Source organism: Ambystoma mexicanum, unplaced genomic scaffold (assembly GCF_040938575.1).
Source record: "Ambystoma mexicanum isolate Mex_15411 unplaced genomic scaffold, UKY_AmexF1_1 Mex_scaf106, whole genome shotgun sequence".
Classification (NCBI taxonomy): Eukaryota; Metazoa; Chordata; class Amphibia; order Caudata; family Ambystomatidae; genus Ambystoma; species Ambystoma mexicanum.
The window spans coordinates 297,374-313,560 of NW_027182332.1; the positions used below are offsets into that span (position 1 = coordinate 297,374).

At 47.8% G+C, this 16,187-nt stretch overlaps 51 non-coding genes across 51 annotated transcripts; all 51 read left to right on the forward strand.

Moving 5' to 3' along the window:
* Window positions 1–2: 2 nt before the first annotated feature.
* Window positions 3–121, forward strand: LOC138551365 (5S ribosomal RNA). Its single transcript, XR_011295087.1, has one exon. It is a non-coding gene; the product is annotated as a 5S ribosomal RNA (ribosomal RNA).
* Window positions 122–227: 106 nt separating this feature from the next.
* LOC138553136 (5S ribosomal RNA) lies at window positions 228–346 on the forward strand. Its single transcript, XR_011296812.1, has one exon. It is a non-coding gene; the product is annotated as a 5S ribosomal RNA (ribosomal RNA).
* Window positions 347–1,001: 655 nt separating this feature from the next.
* On the forward strand, window positions 1,002–1,120 carry LOC138553064 (5S ribosomal RNA). Its single transcript, XR_011296741.1, has one exon. It is a non-coding gene; the product is annotated as a 5S ribosomal RNA (ribosomal RNA).
* A 106-nt stretch (window positions 1,121–1,226) lies between these two features.
* Window positions 1,227–1,345, forward strand: LOC138551366 (5S ribosomal RNA). The gene has a single exon (XR_011295088.1). It is a non-coding gene; the product is annotated as a 5S ribosomal RNA (ribosomal RNA).
* A 463-nt stretch (window positions 1,346–1,808) lies between these two features.
* Window positions 1,809–1,927, forward strand: LOC138551367 (5S ribosomal RNA). Its single transcript, XR_011295089.1, has one exon. It is a non-coding gene; the product is annotated as a 5S ribosomal RNA (ribosomal RNA).
* A 107-nt stretch (window positions 1,928–2,034) lies between these two features.
* On the forward strand, window positions 2,035–2,153 carry LOC138552873 (5S ribosomal RNA). Its single transcript, XR_011296551.1, has one exon. It is a non-coding gene; the product is annotated as a 5S ribosomal RNA (ribosomal RNA).
* A 106-nt stretch (window positions 2,154–2,259) lies between these two features.
* LOC138552562 (5S ribosomal RNA) lies at window positions 2,260–2,378 on the forward strand. The gene has a single exon (XR_011296244.1). It is a non-coding gene; the product is annotated as a 5S ribosomal RNA (ribosomal RNA).
* A 106-nt stretch (window positions 2,379–2,484) lies between these two features.
* Window positions 2,485–2,603, forward strand: LOC138551368 (5S ribosomal RNA). The gene has a single exon (XR_011295090.1). It is a non-coding gene; the product is annotated as a 5S ribosomal RNA (ribosomal RNA).
* Window positions 2,604–3,077: 474 nt separating this feature from the next.
* Window positions 3,078–3,196, forward strand: LOC138551369 (5S ribosomal RNA). The gene has a single exon (XR_011295091.1). It is a non-coding gene; the product is annotated as a 5S ribosomal RNA (ribosomal RNA).
* A 106-nt stretch (window positions 3,197–3,302) lies between these two features.
* On the forward strand, window positions 3,303–3,421 carry LOC138553197 (5S ribosomal RNA). Its single transcript, XR_011296864.1, has one exon. It is a non-coding gene; the product is annotated as a 5S ribosomal RNA (ribosomal RNA).
* A 106-nt stretch (window positions 3,422–3,527) lies between these two features.
* Window positions 3,528–3,646, forward strand: LOC138551371 (5S ribosomal RNA). Its single transcript, XR_011295093.1, has one exon. It is a non-coding gene; the product is annotated as a 5S ribosomal RNA (ribosomal RNA).
* Window positions 3,647–3,752: 106 nt separating this feature from the next.
* On the forward strand, window positions 3,753–3,871 carry LOC138551372 (5S ribosomal RNA). The gene has a single exon (XR_011295094.1). It is a non-coding gene; the product is annotated as a 5S ribosomal RNA (ribosomal RNA).
* A 106-nt stretch (window positions 3,872–3,977) lies between these two features.
* Window positions 3,978–4,096, forward strand: LOC138553018 (5S ribosomal RNA). The gene has a single exon (XR_011296695.1). It is a non-coding gene; the product is annotated as a 5S ribosomal RNA (ribosomal RNA).
* Window positions 4,097–4,202: 106 nt separating this feature from the next.
* On the forward strand, window positions 4,203–4,321 carry LOC138551373 (5S ribosomal RNA). The gene has a single exon (XR_011295095.1). It is a non-coding gene; the product is annotated as a 5S ribosomal RNA (ribosomal RNA).
* Window positions 4,322–4,427: 106 nt separating this feature from the next.
* On the forward strand, window positions 4,428–4,546 carry LOC138553137 (5S ribosomal RNA). The gene has a single exon (XR_011296813.1). It is a non-coding gene; the product is annotated as a 5S ribosomal RNA (ribosomal RNA).
* Window positions 4,547–5,201: 655 nt separating this feature from the next.
* LOC138553065 (5S ribosomal RNA) lies at window positions 5,202–5,320 on the forward strand. The gene has a single exon (XR_011296742.1). It is a non-coding gene; the product is annotated as a 5S ribosomal RNA (ribosomal RNA).
* A 106-nt stretch (window positions 5,321–5,426) lies between these two features.
* Window positions 5,427–5,545, forward strand: LOC138551374 (5S ribosomal RNA). The gene has a single exon (XR_011295096.1). It is a non-coding gene; the product is annotated as a 5S ribosomal RNA (ribosomal RNA).
* A 463-nt stretch (window positions 5,546–6,008) lies between these two features.
* LOC138551375 (5S ribosomal RNA) lies at window positions 6,009–6,127 on the forward strand. The gene has a single exon (XR_011295097.1). It is a non-coding gene; the product is annotated as a 5S ribosomal RNA (ribosomal RNA).
* Window positions 6,128–6,234: 107 nt separating this feature from the next.
* LOC138552874 (5S ribosomal RNA) lies at window positions 6,235–6,353 on the forward strand. The gene has a single exon (XR_011296552.1). It is a non-coding gene; the product is annotated as a 5S ribosomal RNA (ribosomal RNA).
* A 106-nt stretch (window positions 6,354–6,459) lies between these two features.
* Window positions 6,460–6,578, forward strand: LOC138552565 (5S ribosomal RNA). The gene has a single exon (XR_011296246.1). It is a non-coding gene; the product is annotated as a 5S ribosomal RNA (ribosomal RNA).
* A 106-nt stretch (window positions 6,579–6,684) lies between these two features.
* LOC138551377 (5S ribosomal RNA) lies at window positions 6,685–6,803 on the forward strand. Its single transcript, XR_011295099.1, has one exon. It is a non-coding gene; the product is annotated as a 5S ribosomal RNA (ribosomal RNA).
* A 106-nt stretch (window positions 6,804–6,909) lies between these two features.
* Window positions 6,910–7,028, forward strand: LOC138553209 (5S ribosomal RNA). The gene has a single exon (XR_011296875.1). It is a non-coding gene; the product is annotated as a 5S ribosomal RNA (ribosomal RNA).
* A 106-nt stretch (window positions 7,029–7,134) lies between these two features.
* On the forward strand, window positions 7,135–7,253 carry LOC138551378 (5S ribosomal RNA). Its single transcript, XR_011295100.1, has one exon. It is a non-coding gene; the product is annotated as a 5S ribosomal RNA (ribosomal RNA).
* Window positions 7,254–7,359: 106 nt separating this feature from the next.
* LOC138551379 (5S ribosomal RNA) lies at window positions 7,360–7,478 on the forward strand. The gene has a single exon (XR_011295101.1). It is a non-coding gene; the product is annotated as a 5S ribosomal RNA (ribosomal RNA).
* Window positions 7,479–7,584: 106 nt separating this feature from the next.
* LOC138553019 (5S ribosomal RNA) lies at window positions 7,585–7,703 on the forward strand. The gene has a single exon (XR_011296696.1). It is a non-coding gene; the product is annotated as a 5S ribosomal RNA (ribosomal RNA).
* Window positions 7,704–7,809: 106 nt separating this feature from the next.
* Window positions 7,810–7,928, forward strand: LOC138551380 (5S ribosomal RNA). The gene has a single exon (XR_011295102.1). It is a non-coding gene; the product is annotated as a 5S ribosomal RNA (ribosomal RNA).
* A 106-nt stretch (window positions 7,929–8,034) lies between these two features.
* On the forward strand, window positions 8,035–8,153 carry LOC138553138 (5S ribosomal RNA). Its single transcript, XR_011296814.1, has one exon. It is a non-coding gene; the product is annotated as a 5S ribosomal RNA (ribosomal RNA).
* Window positions 8,154–8,808: 655 nt separating this feature from the next.
* LOC138553055 (5S ribosomal RNA) lies at window positions 8,809–8,927 on the forward strand. The gene has a single exon (XR_011296732.1). It is a non-coding gene; the product is annotated as a 5S ribosomal RNA (ribosomal RNA).
* A 463-nt stretch (window positions 8,928–9,390) lies between these two features.
* Window positions 9,391–9,509, forward strand: LOC138552655 (5S ribosomal RNA). The gene has a single exon (XR_011296335.1). It is a non-coding gene; the product is annotated as a 5S ribosomal RNA (ribosomal RNA).
* Window positions 9,510–9,616: 107 nt separating this feature from the next.
* LOC138552875 (5S ribosomal RNA) lies at window positions 9,617–9,735 on the forward strand. The gene has a single exon (XR_011296553.1). It is a non-coding gene; the product is annotated as a 5S ribosomal RNA (ribosomal RNA).
* Window positions 9,736–9,841: 106 nt separating this feature from the next.
* LOC138552566 (5S ribosomal RNA) lies at window positions 9,842–9,960 on the forward strand. Its single transcript, XR_011296247.1, has one exon. It is a non-coding gene; the product is annotated as a 5S ribosomal RNA (ribosomal RNA).
* A 106-nt stretch (window positions 9,961–10,066) lies between these two features.
* LOC138551381 (5S ribosomal RNA) lies at window positions 10,067–10,185 on the forward strand. The gene has a single exon (XR_011295103.1). It is a non-coding gene; the product is annotated as a 5S ribosomal RNA (ribosomal RNA).
* Window positions 10,186–10,659: 474 nt separating this feature from the next.
* LOC138551382 (5S ribosomal RNA) lies at window positions 10,660–10,778 on the forward strand. The gene has a single exon (XR_011295104.1). It is a non-coding gene; the product is annotated as a 5S ribosomal RNA (ribosomal RNA).
* Window positions 10,779–10,884: 106 nt separating this feature from the next.
* LOC138553220 (5S ribosomal RNA) lies at window positions 10,885–11,003 on the forward strand. Its single transcript, XR_011296886.1, has one exon. It is a non-coding gene; the product is annotated as a 5S ribosomal RNA (ribosomal RNA).
* A 106-nt stretch (window positions 11,004–11,109) lies between these two features.
* On the forward strand, window positions 11,110–11,228 carry LOC138551383 (5S ribosomal RNA). Its single transcript, XR_011295105.1, has one exon. It is a non-coding gene; the product is annotated as a 5S ribosomal RNA (ribosomal RNA).
* Window positions 11,229–11,334: 106 nt separating this feature from the next.
* On the forward strand, window positions 11,335–11,453 carry LOC138551384 (5S ribosomal RNA). The gene has a single exon (XR_011295106.1). It is a non-coding gene; the product is annotated as a 5S ribosomal RNA (ribosomal RNA).
* Window positions 11,454–11,559: 106 nt separating this feature from the next.
* LOC138553020 (5S ribosomal RNA) lies at window positions 11,560–11,678 on the forward strand. Its single transcript, XR_011296697.1, has one exon. It is a non-coding gene; the product is annotated as a 5S ribosomal RNA (ribosomal RNA).
* Window positions 11,679–11,784: 106 nt separating this feature from the next.
* LOC138551385 (5S ribosomal RNA) lies at window positions 11,785–11,903 on the forward strand. Its single transcript, XR_011295107.1, has one exon. It is a non-coding gene; the product is annotated as a 5S ribosomal RNA (ribosomal RNA).
* A 106-nt stretch (window positions 11,904–12,009) lies between these two features.
* Window positions 12,010–12,128, forward strand: LOC138553139 (5S ribosomal RNA). The gene has a single exon (XR_011296815.1). It is a non-coding gene; the product is annotated as a 5S ribosomal RNA (ribosomal RNA).
* Window positions 12,129–12,783: 655 nt separating this feature from the next.
* Window positions 12,784–12,902, forward strand: LOC138553066 (5S ribosomal RNA). The gene has a single exon (XR_011296743.1). It is a non-coding gene; the product is annotated as a 5S ribosomal RNA (ribosomal RNA).
* Window positions 12,903–13,008: 106 nt separating this feature from the next.
* Window positions 13,009–13,127, forward strand: LOC138551386 (5S ribosomal RNA). The gene has a single exon (XR_011295108.1). It is a non-coding gene; the product is annotated as a 5S ribosomal RNA (ribosomal RNA).
* A 463-nt stretch (window positions 13,128–13,590) lies between these two features.
* LOC138551388 (5S ribosomal RNA) lies at window positions 13,591–13,709 on the forward strand. The gene has a single exon (XR_011295110.1). It is a non-coding gene; the product is annotated as a 5S ribosomal RNA (ribosomal RNA).
* Window positions 13,710–13,816: 107 nt separating this feature from the next.
* LOC138552876 (5S ribosomal RNA) lies at window positions 13,817–13,935 on the forward strand. The gene has a single exon (XR_011296554.1). It is a non-coding gene; the product is annotated as a 5S ribosomal RNA (ribosomal RNA).
* Window positions 13,936–14,041: 106 nt separating this feature from the next.
* Window positions 14,042–14,160, forward strand: LOC138552567 (5S ribosomal RNA). The gene has a single exon (XR_011296248.1). It is a non-coding gene; the product is annotated as a 5S ribosomal RNA (ribosomal RNA).
* Window positions 14,161–14,266: 106 nt separating this feature from the next.
* LOC138551389 (5S ribosomal RNA) lies at window positions 14,267–14,385 on the forward strand. Its single transcript, XR_011295111.1, has one exon. It is a non-coding gene; the product is annotated as a 5S ribosomal RNA (ribosomal RNA).
* A 474-nt stretch (window positions 14,386–14,859) lies between these two features.
* Window positions 14,860–14,978, forward strand: LOC138551390 (5S ribosomal RNA). The gene has a single exon (XR_011295112.1). It is a non-coding gene; the product is annotated as a 5S ribosomal RNA (ribosomal RNA).
* A 106-nt stretch (window positions 14,979–15,084) lies between these two features.
* LOC138553232 (5S ribosomal RNA) lies at window positions 15,085–15,203 on the forward strand. The gene has a single exon (XR_011296898.1). It is a non-coding gene; the product is annotated as a 5S ribosomal RNA (ribosomal RNA).
* Window positions 15,204–15,309: 106 nt separating this feature from the next.
* Window positions 15,310–15,428, forward strand: LOC138551391 (5S ribosomal RNA). The gene has a single exon (XR_011295113.1). It is a non-coding gene; the product is annotated as a 5S ribosomal RNA (ribosomal RNA).
* A 106-nt stretch (window positions 15,429–15,534) lies between these two features.
* On the forward strand, window positions 15,535–15,653 carry LOC138551392 (5S ribosomal RNA). The gene has a single exon (XR_011295114.1). It is a non-coding gene; the product is annotated as a 5S ribosomal RNA (ribosomal RNA).
* A 106-nt stretch (window positions 15,654–15,759) lies between these two features.
* Window positions 15,760–15,878, forward strand: LOC138553021 (5S ribosomal RNA). Its single transcript, XR_011296698.1, has one exon. It is a non-coding gene; the product is annotated as a 5S ribosomal RNA (ribosomal RNA).
* A 106-nt stretch (window positions 15,879–15,984) lies between these two features.
* LOC138551393 (5S ribosomal RNA) lies at window positions 15,985–16,103 on the forward strand. Its single transcript, XR_011295115.1, has one exon. It is a non-coding gene; the product is annotated as a 5S ribosomal RNA (ribosomal RNA).
* The last annotated feature ends 84 nt before the right edge of the window (window positions 16,104–16,187 follow it).

Genomic DNA, 16,187 nt, shown 5'->3' on the forward strand with positions numbered 1-16,187 from the left:
GAGCCTACGGCCACACCACACTGAATGCGCCCGATCTCGTCTGATCTCGGAAGCTAAGCAGTGTCGGGCCTAGTTAGTACCTGGATGGGAGACCGCCTGGGAATACCAGGTGCTGTAGGCTTTTTTGTGCTCCAAGTTCAGGAAGTGAGCCATTTCTCAATTGCCTTTCAAAACTGCAAGGTCTAGCCGACTAGATGCTTAAAAGTACAAAACTCACTAGGCCCAGAGCCTACGGCCACACCACACTGAATGCGCCCGATCTCGTCTGATCTCGGAAGCTAAGCAGTGTCGGGCCTAGTTAGTACCTGGATGGGAGACCGCCTGGCAATACCAGGTGCTGTAGGCTATTTTGTGCTCCATGATTAGTAATTGCACAACTTCTCAATTACTTTTCAAATTTGGTATGTTTCCAAAATAATTTTATCCCGTTTTATAGCGGAAATGTTGGACAACATTATGAGGGCTGGAGCTACCTATTTACATATAATTAGCATACAGGTAGTGTGTTCATGGGTAATAAATCGACTTTCACATGTAATGCAGTACAGAGAATATTGAGTCCTTCAAGAGGCATGAAAGAAAGCCGTTATTGTGTTGATTGTTCTCTCCACCTCCCTGCAACAGAAACAGGATGGATGGATTAAAGTTATCCTACCAGACATAGGAGTCCTGAATGGGCCCACCAGTCTTATATATCTCGCCTGATCGAGCCTGATCGAGCGATGAGCGTGGTATCATGTTGCAAGTGGCTGCATGGCTTAGCTTACTAAATGCAAATGCATAAGAGTAATATTCTTAGCATTTCTAGAGCCTACGGCCACACCACACTAAGCAGTGTCGGGCCTAGTTAGTACCTGGATGGGAGACCGCCTGGGAATACCAGGTGCTGTAGGCTTTTTTGTGCTCCAAGTTCAGGAAGTGAGCCATTTCTCAATTGCCTTTCAAAACTGCAAGGTCTAGCCGACTAGATGCTTAAAAGTACAAAACTCACTAGGACCAGAGCCTACGGCCACACCACACTGAATGCGCCCGATCTCGTCTGATCTCGGAATCTAAGCAGTGTCGGGCCTAGTTAGTACCTGGATGGGAGACCGCCTGGGAATACCAGGTGCTGTAGGCTTTTTTGTGCTCCAAGTTCAGGAAGTGAGCCATTTCTCAATTGCCTTTCAAAACTGCAAGGTCTAGCCGACTAGATGCTTAAAAGTACAAAACTCACTAGGCCCAGAGCCTACGGCCACACCACACTGAATGCGCCCGATCTCGTCTGATCTCGGAAGCTAAGCAGTGTCGGGCCTAGTTAGTACCTGGATGGGAGACCGCCTGGGAATACCAGGTGCTGTAGGCTATTTTGTGCTCCATGATTAGTAATTGCACAACTTCTCAATTACTTTTCAAATTTGGTATGTTTCCAAAATAATTGTATCCCGTTTTATAGCGGAAATGTTGGACAACATTATGAGGGCTGGAGCTACCTATTTACATATAATTAGCATACAGGTAGTGTGTTCATGGGTAATAAATCGACTTTCACATGTAATGCAGTACAGAGAATATTGAGTCCTTCAAGAGGCATGAAAGAAAGCCGTTATTGTGTTGATTGTTCTCTCCACCTCCCTGCAACAGAAACAGGATGGATGGATTAAAGTTATCCTACCAGACATAGGAGTCCTGAATGGGCCCACCAGTCTTATATATCTCGCCTGATCGAGCCTGATCGAGCGATGAGCGTGGTATCATGTTGCAAGTGGCTGCATGGCTTAGCTTACTAAATGCAAATGCATAAGAGTAATATTCTTAGCATTTCTAGAGCCTACGGCCACACCACACTGAATGCGCCCGATCTCGTCTGATCTCGGAAGCTAAGCAGTGTCGGGCCTAGTTAGTACCTGGATGGGAGACCGCCTGGGAATACCAGGTGCTGTAGGCTTTTTTTTTGCTCCAAGTTCAGGAAGTGAGCCATTTCTCAATTGCCTTTCAAAACTGCAAGGTCTAGCCGACTAGATGCTTAAAAGTACAAAACTCACTAGGCCCAGAGCCTACGGCCACACCACACTGAATGCGCCTGATCTCGTCTGATCTCGGAAGCTAAGCAGTGTCGGGCCTAGTTAGTACCTGGATGGGAGACCGCATGGGAATACCAGGTGCTGTAGGCTTTTTTGTGCTCCAAGTTCAGGAAGTGAGCCATTTCTCAATTGCCTTTCAAAACTGCAAGGTCTAGCCGACTAGATGCTTAAAAGTACAAAACTCACTAGGCCCAGAGCCTACGGCCACACCACACTGAATGCGCCCGATCTCGTCTGATCTCGGAAGCTAAGCAGTGTCGGGCCTAGTTAGTACCTGGATGGGAGACCGCCTGGGAATATCAGGTGCTGTAGGCTTTTTTGTGCTCCAAGTTCAGGAAGTGAGCCATTTCTCAATTGCCTTTCAAAACTGCAAGGTCTAGCCGACTAGATGCTTAAAAGTACAAAACTCACTAGGCCCAGAGCCTACGGCCACACCACACTGAATGCGCCCGATCTCGTCTGATCTCGGAAGCTAAGCAGTGTCGGGCCTAGTTAGTACCTGGATGGGAGACCGCCTGGGAATACCAGGTGCTGTAGGCTATTTTGTGCTCCATGATTAGTAATTGCGCAACTTCTCAATTACTTTTCAAATTTGGTATGTTTCCAAAATAATTGTATCCCGTTTTATAGCGGAAATGTTGGACAGCATTATGAGGGCTGGAGCTACCTATTTACATATAATTAGCATACAGGTAGTGTGTTCATGGGTAATAAATCGACTTTCACATGTAATGCAGTACAGAGAATATTGAGTCCTTCAAGAGGCATGAAAGAAAGCTGTTATTGTGTTGATTGTTCTCTCCACCTCCCTGCAACAGAAACAGGATGGATGGATTAAAGTTATCCTACCAGACATAGGAGTCCTGAATGGGCCCACCAGTCTTATATATCTCGCCTGATCGAGCCTGATCGAGCGCTGATCGAGCGATGAGCGTGGTATCATGTTGCAAGTGGCTGCATGGCTTAGCTTACTAAATGCAAATGCATAAGAGTAATATTCTTAGCATTTCTAGAGCCTACGGCCACACCACACTGAATGCGCCCGATCTCGTCTGATCTCGGAAGCTAAGCAGTGTCGGGCCTAGTTAGTACCTGGATGGGAGACCGCCTGGGAATACCAGGTGCTGTAGGCTTTTTTGTGCTCCAAGTTCAGGAAGTGAGCCATTTCTCAATTGCCTTTCAAAACTGCAAGGTCTAGCCGACTAGATGCTTAAAAGTACAAAACTCACTAGGCCCAGAGCCTACGGCCACACCACACTGAATGCGCCCGATCTCGTCTGATCTCGGAAGCTAAGCAGTGTTGGGCCTAGTTAGTACCTGGATGGGAGACCGCCTGGGAATACCAGGTGCTGTAGGCTTTTTTGTGCTCCAAGTTCAGGAAGTGAGCCATTTCTCAATTGCCTTTCAAAACTGCAAGGTCTAGCCGACTAGATGCTTAAAAGTACAAAACTCACTAGGCCCAGAGCCTACGGCCACACCACACTGAATGCGCCCGATCTCGTCTGATCTCGGAAGCTAAGCAGTGTCGGGCCTAGTTAGTACCTGGATGGGAGACCGCCTGGGAATACCAGGTGCTGTAGGCTTTTTTGTGCTCCAAGTTCAGGAAGTGAGCCATTTCTCAATTGCCTTTCAAAACTGCAAGGTCTAGCCGACTAGATGCTTAAAAGTACAAAACTCACTAGGCCCAGAGCCTACGGCCACACCACACTGAATGCGCCCGATCTCGTCTGATCTCGGAAGCTAAGCAGTGTCGGGCCTAGTTAGTACCTGGATGGGAGACCGCCTGGGAATACCAGGTGCTGTAGGCTTTTTTGTGCTCCAAGTTCAGGAAGTGAGCCATTTCTCAATTGCCTTTCAAAACTGCAAGGTCTAGCCGACTAGATGCTTAAAAGTACAAAACTCACTAGGCCCAGAGCCTACGGCCACACCACACTGAATGCGCCCGATCTCGTCTGATCTCGGAAGCTAAGCAGTGTCAGGCCTAGTTAGTACCTGGATGGGAGACCGCCTGGGAATACCAGGTGCTGTAGGCTTTTTTGTGCTCCAAGTTCAGGAAGTGAGCCATTTCTCAATTGCCTTTCAAAACTGCAAGGTCTAGCCGACTAGATGCTTAAAAGTACAAAACTCACTAGGACCAGAGCCTACGGCCACACCACACTGAATGCGCCCGATCTCGTCTGATCTCGGAAGCTAAGCAGTGTCGGGCCTAGTTAGTACCTGGATGGGAGACCGCCTGGGAATACCAGGTGCTGTAGGCTTTTTTGTGCTCCAAGTTCAGGAAGTGAGCCATTTCTCAATTGCCTTTCAAAACTGCAAGGTCTAGCCGACTAGATGCTTAAAAGTACAAAACTCACTAGGCCCAGAGCCTACGGCCACACCACACTGAATGCGCCCGATCTCGTCTGATCTCGGAAGCTAAGCAGTGTCGGGCCTAGTTAGTACCTGGATGGGAGACCGCCTGGCAATACCAGGTGCTGTAGGCTATTTTGTGCTCCATGATTAGTAATTGCACAACTTCTCAATTACTTTTCAAATTTGGTATGTTTCCAAAATAATTTTATCCCGTTTTATAGCGGAAATGTTGGACAACATTATGAGGGCTGGAGCTACCTATTTACATATAATTAGCATACAGGTAGTGTGTTCATGGGTAATAAATCGACTTTCACATGTAATGCAGTACAGAGAATATTGAGTCCTTCAAGAGGCATGAAAGAAAGCCGTTATTGTGTTGATTGTTCTCTCCACCTCCCTGCAACAGAAACAGGATGGATGGATTAAAGTTATCCTACCAGACATAGGAGTCCTGAATGGGCCCACCAGTCTTATATATCTCGCCTGATCGAGCCTGATCGAGCGATGAGCGTGGTATCATGTTGCAAGTGGCTGCATGGCTTAGCTTACTAAATGCAAATGCATAAGAGTAATATTCTTAGCATTTCTAGAGCCTACGGCCACACCACACTAAGCAGTGTCGGGCCTAGTTAGTACCTGGATGGGAGACCGCCTGGGAATACCAGGTGCTGTAGGCTTTTTTGTGCTCCAAGTTCAGGAAGTGAGCCATTTCTCAATTGCCTTTCAAAACTGCAAGGTCTAGCCGACTAGATGCTTAAAAGTACAAAAGTCACTAGGACCAGAGCCTACGGCCACACCACACTGAATGCGCCCGATCTCGTCTGATCTCGGAATCTAAGCAGTGTCGGGCCTAGTTAGTACCTGGATGGGAGACCGCCTGGGAATACCAGGTGCTGTAGGCTTTTTTGTGCTCCAAGTTCAGGAAGTGAGCCATTTCTCAATTGCCTTTCAAAACTGCAAGGTCTAGCCGACTAGATGCTTAAAAGTACAAAACTCACTAGGCCCAGAGCCTACGGCCACACCACACTGAATGCGCCCGATCTCGTCTGATCTCGGAAGCTAAGCAGTGTCGGGCCTAGTTAGTACCTGGATGGGAGACCGCCTGGGAATACCAGGTGCTGTAGGCTATTTTGTGCTCCATGATTAGTAATTGCACAACTTCTCAATTACTTTTCAAATTTGGTATGTTTCCAAAATAATTGTATCCCGTTTTATAGCGGAAATGTTGGACAACATTATGAGGGCTGGAGCTACCTATTTACATATAATTAGCATACAGGTAGTGTGTTCATGGGTAATAAATCGACTTTCACATGTAATGCAGTACAGAGAATATTGAGTCCTTCAAGAGGCATGAAAGAAAGCCGTTATTGTGTTGATTGTTCTCTCCACCTCCCTGCAACAGAAACAGGATGGATGGATTAAAGTTATCCTACCAGACATAGGAGTCCTGAATGGGCCCACCAGTCTTATATATCTCGCCTGATCGAGCCTGATCGAGCGATGAGCGTGGTATCATGTTGCAAGTGGCTGCATGGCTTAGCTTACTAAATGCAAATGCATAAGAGTAATATTCTTAGCATTTCTAGAGCCTACGGCCACACCACACTGAATGCGCCCGATCTCGTCTGATCTCGGAAGCTAAGCAGTGTCGGGCCTAGTTAGTACCTGGATGGGAGACCGCCTGGGAATACCAGGTGCTGTAGGCTTTTTTTTTGCTCCAAGTTCAGGAAGTGAGCCATTTCTCAATTGCCTTTCAAAACTGCAAGGTCTAGCCGACTAGATGCTTAAAAGTACAAAACTCACTAGGCCCAGAGCCTACGGCCACACCACACTGAATGCGCCTGATCTCGTCTGATCTCGGAAGCTAAGCAGTGTCGGGCCTAGTTAGTACCTGGATGGGAGACCGCATGGGAATACCAGGTGCTGTAGGCTTTTTTGTGCTCCAAGTTCAGGAAGTGAGCCATTTCTCAATTGCCTTTCAAAACTGCAAGGTCTAGCCGACTAGATGCTTAAAAGTACAAAACTCACTAGGCCCAGAGCCTACGGCCACACCACACTGAATGCGCCCGATCTCGTCTGATCTCGGAAGCTAAGCAGTGTCGGGCCTAGTTAGTACCTGGATGGGAGACCGCCTGGGAATATCAGGTGCTGTAGGCTTTTTTGTGCTCCAAGTTCAGGAAGTGAGCCATTTCTCAATTGCCTTTCAAAACTGCAAGGTCTAGCCGACTAGATGCTTAAAAGTACAAAACTCACTAGGCCCAGAGCCTACGGCCACACCACACTGAATGCGCCCGATCTCGTCTGATCTCGGAAGCTAAGCAGTGTCGGGCCTAGTTAGTACCTGGATGGGAGACCGCCTGGGAATACCAGGTGCTGTAGGCTTTTTTGTGCTCCAAGTTCAGGAAGTGAGCCATTTCTCAATTGCCTTTCAAAACTGCAAGGTCTAGCCGACTAGATGCTTAAAAGTACAAAACTCACTAGGCCCAGAGCCTACGGCCACACCACACTGAATGCGCCCGATCTCGTCTGATCTCGGAAGCTAAGCAGTGTTGGGCCTAGTTAGTACCTGGATGGGAGACCGCCTGGGAATACCAGGTGCTGTAGGCTTTTTTGTGCTCCAAGTTCAGGAAGTGAGCCATTTCTCAATTGCCTTTCAAAACTGCAAGGTCTAGCCGACTAGATGCTTAAAAGTACAAAACTCACTAGGCCCAGAGCCTACGGCCACACCACACTGAATGCGCCCGATCTCGTCTGATCTCGGAAGCTAAGCAGTGTCGGGCCTAGTTAGTACCTGGATGGGAGACCGCCTGGGAATACCAGGTGCTGTAGGCTTTTTTGTGCTCCAAGTTCAGGAAGTGAGCCATTTCTCAATTGCCTTTCAAAACTGCAAGGTCTAGCCGACTAGATGCTTAAAAGTACAAAACTCACTAGGCCCAGAGCCTACGGCCACACCACACTGAATGCGCCCGATCTCGTCTGATCTCGGAAGCTAAGCAGTGTCGGGCCTAGTTAGTACCTGGATGGGAGACCGCCTGGGAATACCAGGTGCTGTAGGCTTTTTTGTGCTCCAAGTTCAGGAAGTGAGCCATTTCTCAATTGCCTTTCAAAACTGCAAGGTCTAGCCGACTAGATGCTTAAAAGTACAAAACTCACTAGGCCCAGAGCCTACGGCCACACCACACTGAATGCGCCCGATCTCGTCTGATCTCGGAAGCTAAGCAGTGTCAGGCCTAGTTAGTACCTGGATGGGAGACCGCCTGGGAATACCAGGTGCTGTAGGCTTTTTTGTGCTCCAAGTTCAGGAAGTGAGCCATTTCTCAATTGCCTTTCAAAACTGCAAGGTCTAGCCGACTAGATGCTTAAAAGTACAAAACTCACTAGGACCAGAGCCTACGGCCACACCACACTGAATGCGCCCGATCTCGTCTGATCTCGGAAGCTAAGCAGTGTCGGGCCTAGTTAGTACCTGGATGGGAGACCGCCTGGGAATACCAGGTGCTGTAGGCTTTTTTGTGCTCCAAGTTCAGGAAGTGAGCCATTTCTCAATTGCCTTTCAAAACTGCAAGGTCTAGCCGACTAGATGCTTAAAAGTACAAAACTCACTAGGCCCAGAGCCTACGGCCACACCACACTGAATGCGCCCGATCTCGTCTGATCTCGGAAGCTAAGCAGTGTCGGGCCTAGTTAGTACCTGGATGGGAGACCGCCTGGCAATACCAGGTGCTGTAGGCTATTTTGTGCTCCATGATTAGTAATTGCACAACTTCTCAATTACTTTTCAAATTTGGTATGTTTCCAAAATAATTTTATCCCGTTTTATAGCGGAAATGTTGGACAACATTATGAGGGCTGGAGCTACCTATTTACATATAATTAGCATACAGGTAGTGTGTTCATGGGTAATAAATCGACTTTCACATGTAATGCAGTACAGAGAATATTGAGTCCTTCAAGAGGCATGAAAGAAAGCCGTTATTGTGTTGATTGTTCTCTCCACCTCCCTGCAACAGAAACAGGATGGATGGATTAAAGTTATCCTACCAGACATAGGAGTCCTGAATGGGCCCACCAGTCTTATATATCTCGCCTGATCGAGCCTGATCGAGCGATGAGCGTGGTATCATGTTGCAAGTGGCTGCATGGCTTAGCTTACTAAATGCAAATGCATAAGAGTAATATTCTTAGCATTTCTAGAGCCTACGGCCACACCACACTAAGCAGTGTCGGGCCTAGTTAGTACCTGGATGGGAGACCGCCTGGGAATACCAGGTGCTGTAGGCTTTTTTGTGCTCCAAGTTCAGGAAGTGAGCCATTTCTCAATTGCCTTTCAAAACTGCAAGGTCTAGCCGACTAGATGCTTAAAAGTACAAAACTCACTAGGCCCAGAGCCTACGGCCACACCACACTGAATGCGCCCGATCTCGTCTGATCTCGGAAGCTAAGCAGTGTCGGGCCTAGTTAGTACCTGGATGGGAGACCGCCTGGGAATACCATGTGCTGTAGGCTATTTTGTGCTCCATGATTAGTAATTGCACAACTTCTCAATTACTTTTCAAATTTGGTATGTTTCCAAAATAATTGTATCCCGTTTTATAGCGGAAATGTTGGACAACATTATGAGGGCTGGAGCTACCTATTTACATATAATTAGCATACAGGTAGTGTGTTCATGGGTAATAAATCGACTTTCACATGTAATGCAGTACAGAGAATATTGAGTCCTTCAAGAGGCATGAAAGAAAGCCGTTATTGTGTTGATTGTTCTCTCCACCTCCCTGCAACAGAAACAGGATGGATGGATTAAAGTTATCCTACCAGACATAGGAGTCCTGAATGGGCCCACCAGTCTTATATATCTCGCCTGATCGAGCCTGATCGAGCGATGAGCGTGGTATCATGTTGCAAGTGGCTGCATGGCTTAGCTTACTAAATGCAAATGCATAAGAGTAATATTCTTAGCATTTCTAGAGCCTACGGCCACACCACACTGAATGCGCCTGATCTCGTCTGATCTCGGAAGCTAAGCAGTGTCGGGCCTAGTTAGTACCTGGATGGGAGACCGCCTGGGAATACCAGGTGCTGTAGGCTTTTTTTTTGCTCCAAGTTCAGGAAGTGAGCCATTTCTCAATTGCCTTTCAAAACTGCAAGGTCTAGCCGACTATATGCTTAAAAGTACAAAACTCACTAGGCCCAGAGCCTACGGCCACACCACACTGAATGCGCCTGATCTCGTCTGATCTCGGAAGCTAAGCAGTGTCGGGCCTAGTTAGTACCTGGATGGGAGACCGCATGGGAATACCAGGTGCTGTAGGCTTTTTTGTGCTCCAAGTTCAGGAAGTGAGCCATTTCTCAATTGCCTTTCAAAACTGCAAGGTCTAGCCGACTAGATGCTTAAAAGTACAAAACTCACTAGGCCCAGAGCCTACGGCCACACCACACTGAATGCGCCCGATCTCGTCTGATCTCGGAAGCTAAGCAGTGTCGGGCCTAGTTAGTACCTGGATGGGAGACCGCCTGGGAATATCAGGTGCTGTAGGCTTTTTTGTGCTCCAAGTTCAGGAAGTGAGCCATTTCTCAATTGCCTTTCAAAACTGCAAGGTCTAGCCGACTAGATGCTTAAAAGTACAAAACTCACTAGGCCCAGAGCCTACGGCCACACCACACTGAATGCGCCCGATCTCGTCTGATCTCGGAAGCTAAGCAGTGTCGGGCCTAGTTAGTACCTGGATGGGAGACCGCCTGGGAATACCAGGTGCTGTAGGCTATTTTGTGCTCCATGATTAGTAATTGCGCAACTTCTCAATTACTTTTCAAATTTGGTATGTTTCCAAAATAATTGTATCCCGTTTTATAGCGGAAATGTTGGACAGCATTATGAGGGCTGGAGCTACCTATTTACATATAATTAGCATACAGGTAGTGTGTTCATGGGTAATAAATCGACTTTCACATGTAATGCAGTACAGAGAATATTGAGTCCTTCAAGAGGCATGAAAGAAAGCCGTTATTGTGTTGATTGTTCTCTCCACCTCCCTGCAACAGAAACAGGATGGATGGATTAAAGTTATCCTACCAGACATAGGAGTCCTGAATGGGCCCACCAGTCTTATATATCTCGCCTGATCGAGCCTGATCGAGCGCTGATCGAGCGATGAGCGTGGTATCATGTTGCAAGTGGCTGCATGGCTTAGCTTACTAAATGCAAATGCATAAGAGTAATATTCTTAGCATTTCTAGAGCCTACGGCCACACCACACTGAATGCGCCCGATCTCGTCTGATCTCGGAAGCTAAGCAGTGTCGGGCCTAGTTAGTACCTGGATGGGAGACCGCCTGGGAATACCAGGTGCTGTAGGCTTTTTTGTGCTCCAAGTTCAGGAAGTGAGCCATTTCTCAATTGCCTTTCAAAACTGCAAGGTCTAGCCGACTAGATGCTTAAAAGTACAAAACTCACTAGGCCCAGAGCCTACGGCCACACCACACTGAATGCGCCCGATCTCGTCTGATCTCGGAAGCTAAGCAGTGTTGGGCCTAGTTAGTACCTGGATGGGAGACCGCCTGGGAATACCAGGTGCTGTAGGCTTTTTTGTGCTCCAAGTTCAGGAAGTGAGCCATTTCTCAATTGCCTTTCAAAACTGCAAGGTCTAGCCGACTAGATGCTTAAAAGTACAAAACTCACTAGGCCCAGAGCCTACGGCCACACCACACTGAATGCGCCCGATCTCGTCTGATCTCGGAAGCTAAGCAGTGTCGGGCCTAGTTAGTACCTGGATGGGAGACCGCCTGGGAATACCAGGTGCTGTAGGCTTTTTTGTGCTCCAAGTTCAGGAAGTGAGCCATTTCTCAATTGCCTTTCAAAACTGCAAGGTCTAGCCGACTAGATGCTTAAAAGTACAAAACTCACTAGGCCCAGAGCCTACGGCCACACCACACTGAATGCGCCCGATCTCGTCTGATCTCGGAAGCTAAGCAGTGTCGGGCCTAGTTAGTACCTGGATGGGAGACCGCCTGGGAATACCAGGTGCTGTAGGCTTTTTTGTGCTCCAAGTTCAGGAAGTGAGCCATTTCTCAATTGCCTTTCAAAACTGCAAGGTCTAGCCGACTAGATGCTTAAAAGTACAAAACTCACTAGGCCCAGAGCCTACGGCCACACCACACTGAATGCGCCCGATCTCGTCTGATCTCGGAAGCTAAGCAGTGTCAGGCCTAGTTAGTACCTGGATGGGAGACCGCCTGGGAATACCAGGTGCTGTAGGCTTTTTTGTGCTCCAAGTTCAGGAAGTGAGCCATTTCTCAATTGCCTTTCAAAACTGCAAGGTCTAGCCGACTAGATGCTTAAAAGTACAAAACTCACTAGGACCAGAGCCTACGGCCACACCACACTGAATGCGCCCGATCTCGTCTGATCTCGGAAGCTAAGCAGTGTCGGGCCTAGTTAGTACCTGGATGGGAGACCGCCTGGGAATACCAGGTGCTGTAGGCTTTTTTGTGCTCCAAGTTCAGGAAGTGAGCCATTTCTCAATTGCCTTTCAAAACTGCAAGGTCTAGCCGACTAGATGCTTAAAAGTACAAAACTCACTAGGCCCAGAGCCTACGGCCACACCACACTGAATGCGCCCGATCTCGTCTGATCTCGGAAGCTAAGCAGTGTCGGGCCTAGTTAGTACCTGGATGGGAGACCGCCTGGCAATACCAGGTGCTGTAGGCTATTTTGTGCTCCATGATTAGTAATTGCACAACTTCTCAATTACTTTTCAAATTTGGTATGTTTCCAAAATAATTTTATCCCGTTTTATAGCGGAAATGTTGGACAACATTATGAGGGCTGGAGCTACCTATTTACATATAATTAGCATACAGGTAGTGTGTTCATGGGTAATAAATCGACTTTCACATGTAATGCAGTACAGAGAATATTGAGTCCTTCAAGAGGCATGAAAGAAAGCCGTTATTGTGTTGATTGTTCTCTCCACCTCCCTGCAACAGAAACAGGATGGATGGATTAAAGTTATCCTACCAGACATAGGAGTCCTGAATGGGCCCACCAGTCTTATATATCTCGCCTGATCGAGCCTGATCGAGCGATGAGCGTGGTATCATGTTGCAAGTGGCTGCATGGCTTAGCTTACTAAATGCAAATGCATAAGAGTAATATTCTTAGCATTTCTAGAGCCTACGGCCACACCACACTAAGCAGTGTCGGGCCTAGTTAGTACCTGGATGGGAGACCGCCTGGGAATACCAGGTGCTGTAGGCTTTTTTGTGCTCCAAGTTCAGGAAGTGAGCCATTTCTCAATTGCCTTTCAAAACTGCAAGGTCTAGCCGACTAGATGCTTAAAAGTACAAAACTCACTAGGACCAGAGCCTACGGCCACACCACACTGAATGCGCCCGATCTCGTCTGATCTCGGAATCTAAGCAGTGTCGGGCCTAGTTAGTACCTGGATGGGAGACCGCCTGGGAATACCAGGTGCTGTAGGCTTTTTTGTGCTCCAAGTTCAGGAAGTGAGCCATTTCTCAATTGCCTTTCAAAACTGCAAGGTCTAGCCGACTAGATGCTTAAAAGTACAAAACTCACTAGGCCCAGAGCCTACGGCCACACCACACTGAATGCGCCCGATCTCGTCTGATCTCGGAAGCTAAGCAGTGTCGGGCCTAGTTAGTACCTGGATGGGAGACCGCCTGGGAATACCAGGTGCTGTAGGCTATTTTGTGCTCCATGATTAGTAATTGCACAACTTCTCAATTACTTTTCAAATTTGGTATGTTTCCAAAATAATTGTATCCCGTTTTATAGCGGAAATGTTGGACAACATTATGAGGGCTGGAGCTACCTATTTACATATAATTAGCATACAGGTAGTGTGTTCATGGGTAATAAATCGACTTTCACATGTAATGCAGTACAGAGAATATTGAGTCCTTCAAGAGGCATGAAAGAAAGCCGTTATTGTGTTGATTGTTCTCTCCACCTCCCTGCAACAGAAACAGGATGGATGGATTAAAGTTATCCTACCAGACATAGGAGTCCTGAATGGGCCCACCAGTCTTATATATCTCGCCTGATCGAGCCTGATCGAGCGATGAGCGTGGTATCATGTTGCAAGTGGCTGCATGGCTTAGCTTACTAAATGCAAATGCATAAGAGTAATATTCTTAGCATTTCTAGAGCCTACGGCCACACCACACTGAATGCGCCCGATCTCGTCTGATCTCGGAAGCTAAGCAGTGTCGGGCCTAGTTAGTACCTGGATGGGAGACCGCCTGGGAATACCAGGTGCTGTAGGCTTTTTTTTTGCTCCAAGTTCAGGAAGTGAGCCATTTCTCAATTGCCTTTCAAAACTGCAAGGTCTAGCCGACTAGATGCTTAAAAGTACAAAACTCACTAGGCCCAGAGCCTACGGCCACACCACACTGAATGCGCCTGATCTCGTCTGATCTCGGAAGCTAAGCAGTGTCGGGCCTAGTTAGTACCTGGATGGGAGACCGCATGGGAATACCAGGTGCTGTAGGCTTTTTTGTGCTCCAAGTTCAGGAAGTGAGCCATTTCTCAATTGCCTTTCAAAACTGCAAGGTCTAGCCGACTAGATGCTTAAAAGTACAAAACTCACTAGGCCCAGAGCCTACGGCCACACCACACTGAATGCGCCCGATCTCGTCTGATCTCGGAAGCTAAGCAGTGTCGGGCCTAGTTAGTACCTGGATGGGAGACCGCCTGGGAATATCAGGTGCTGTAGGCTTTTTTGTGCTCCAAGTTCAGGAAGTGAGCCATTTCTCAATTGCCTTTCAAAACTGCAAGGTCTAGCCGACTAGATGCTTAAAAGTACAAAACTCACTAGGCCCAGAGCCTACGGCCACACCACACTGAATGCGCCCGATCTCGTCTGATCTCGGAAGCTAAGCAGTGTCGGGCCTAGTTAGTACCTGGATGGGAGACCGCCTGGGAATACCAGGTGCTGTAGGCTATTTTGTGCTCCATGATTAGTAATTGCGCAACTTCTCAATTACTTTTCAAATTTGGTATGTTTCCAAAATAATTGTATCCCGTTTTATAGCGGAAATGTTGGACAGCATTATGAGGGCTGGAGCTACCTATTTACATATAATTAGCATACAGGTAGTGTGTTCATGGGTAATAAATCGACTTTCACATGTAATGCAGTACAGAGAATATTGAGTCCTTCAAGAGGCATGAAAGAAAGCCGTTATTGTGTTGATTGTTCTCTCCACCTCCCTGCAACAGAAACAGGATGGATGGATTAAAGTTATCCTACCAGACATAGGAGTCCTGAATGGGCCCACCAGTCTTATATATCTCGCCTGATCGAGCCTGATCGAGCGCTGATCGAGCGATGAGCGTGGTATCATGTTGCAAGTGGCTGCATGGCTTAGCTTACTAAATGCAAATGCATAAGAGTAATATTCTTAGCATTTCTAGAGCCTACGGCCACACCACACTGAATGCGCCCGATCTCGTCTGATCTCGGAAGCTAAGCAGTGTCGGGCCTAGTTAGTACCTGGATGGGAGACCGCCTGGGAATACCAGGTGCTGTAGGCTTTTTTGTGCTCCAAGTTCAGGAAGTGAGCCATTTCTCAATTGCCTTTCAAAACTGCAAGGTCTAGCCGACTAGATGCTTAAAAGTACAAAACTCACTAGGCCCAGAGCCTACGGCCACACCACACTGAATGCGCCCGATCTCGTCTGATCTCGGAAGCTAAGCAGTGTTGGGCCTAGTTAGTACCTGGATGGGAGACCGCCTGGGAATACCAGGTGCTGTAGGCTTTTTTGTGCTCCAAGTTCAGGAAGTGAGCCATTTCTCAATTGCCTTTCAAAACTGCAAGGTCTAGCCGACTAGATGCTTAAAAGTACAAAACTCACTAGGCCCAGAGCCTACGGCCACACCACACTGAATGCGCCCGATCTCGTCTGATCTCGGAAGCTAAGCAGTGTCGGGCCTAGTTAGTACCTGGATGGGAGACCGCCTGGGAATACCAGGTGCTGTAGGCTTTTTTGTGCTCCAAGTTCAGGAAGTGAGCCATTTCTCAATTGCCTTTCAAAACTGCAAGGTCTAGCCGACTAGATGCTTAAAAGTACAAAACTCACTAGGCCCAGAGCCTACGGCCACACCACACTGAATGCGCCCGATCTCGTCTGATCTCGGAAGCTAAGCAGTGTCGGGCCTAGTTAGTACCTGGATGGGAGACCGCCTGGGAATACCAGGTGCTGTAGGCTTTTTTGTGCTCCAAGTTCAGGAAGTGAGCCATTTCTCAATTGCCTTTCAAAACTGCAAGGTCTAGCCGACTAGATGCTTAAAAGTACAAAACTCACTAGGCCCAGAGCCTACGGCCACACCACACTGAATGCGCCCGATCTCGTCTGATCTCGGAAGCTAAGCAGTGTCAGGCCTAGTTAGTACCTGGATGGGAGACCGCCTGGGAATACCAGGTGCTGTAGGCTTTTTTGTGCTCCAAGTTCAGGAAGTGAGCCATTTCTCAATTGCCTTTCAAAACTGCAAGGTCTAGCCGACTAGATGCTTAAAAGTACAAAACTCACTAGGACCAGAGCCTACGGCCACACCACACTGAATGCGCCCGATCTCGTCTGATCTCGGAAGCTAAGCAGTGTCGGGCCTAGTTAGTACCTGGATGGGAGACCGCCTGGGAATACCAGGTGCTGTAGGCTTTTTTGTGCTCCAAGTTCAGGAAGTGAGCCATTTCTCAATTGCCTTTCAAAACTGCAAGGTCTAGCCGACTAGATGCTTAAAAG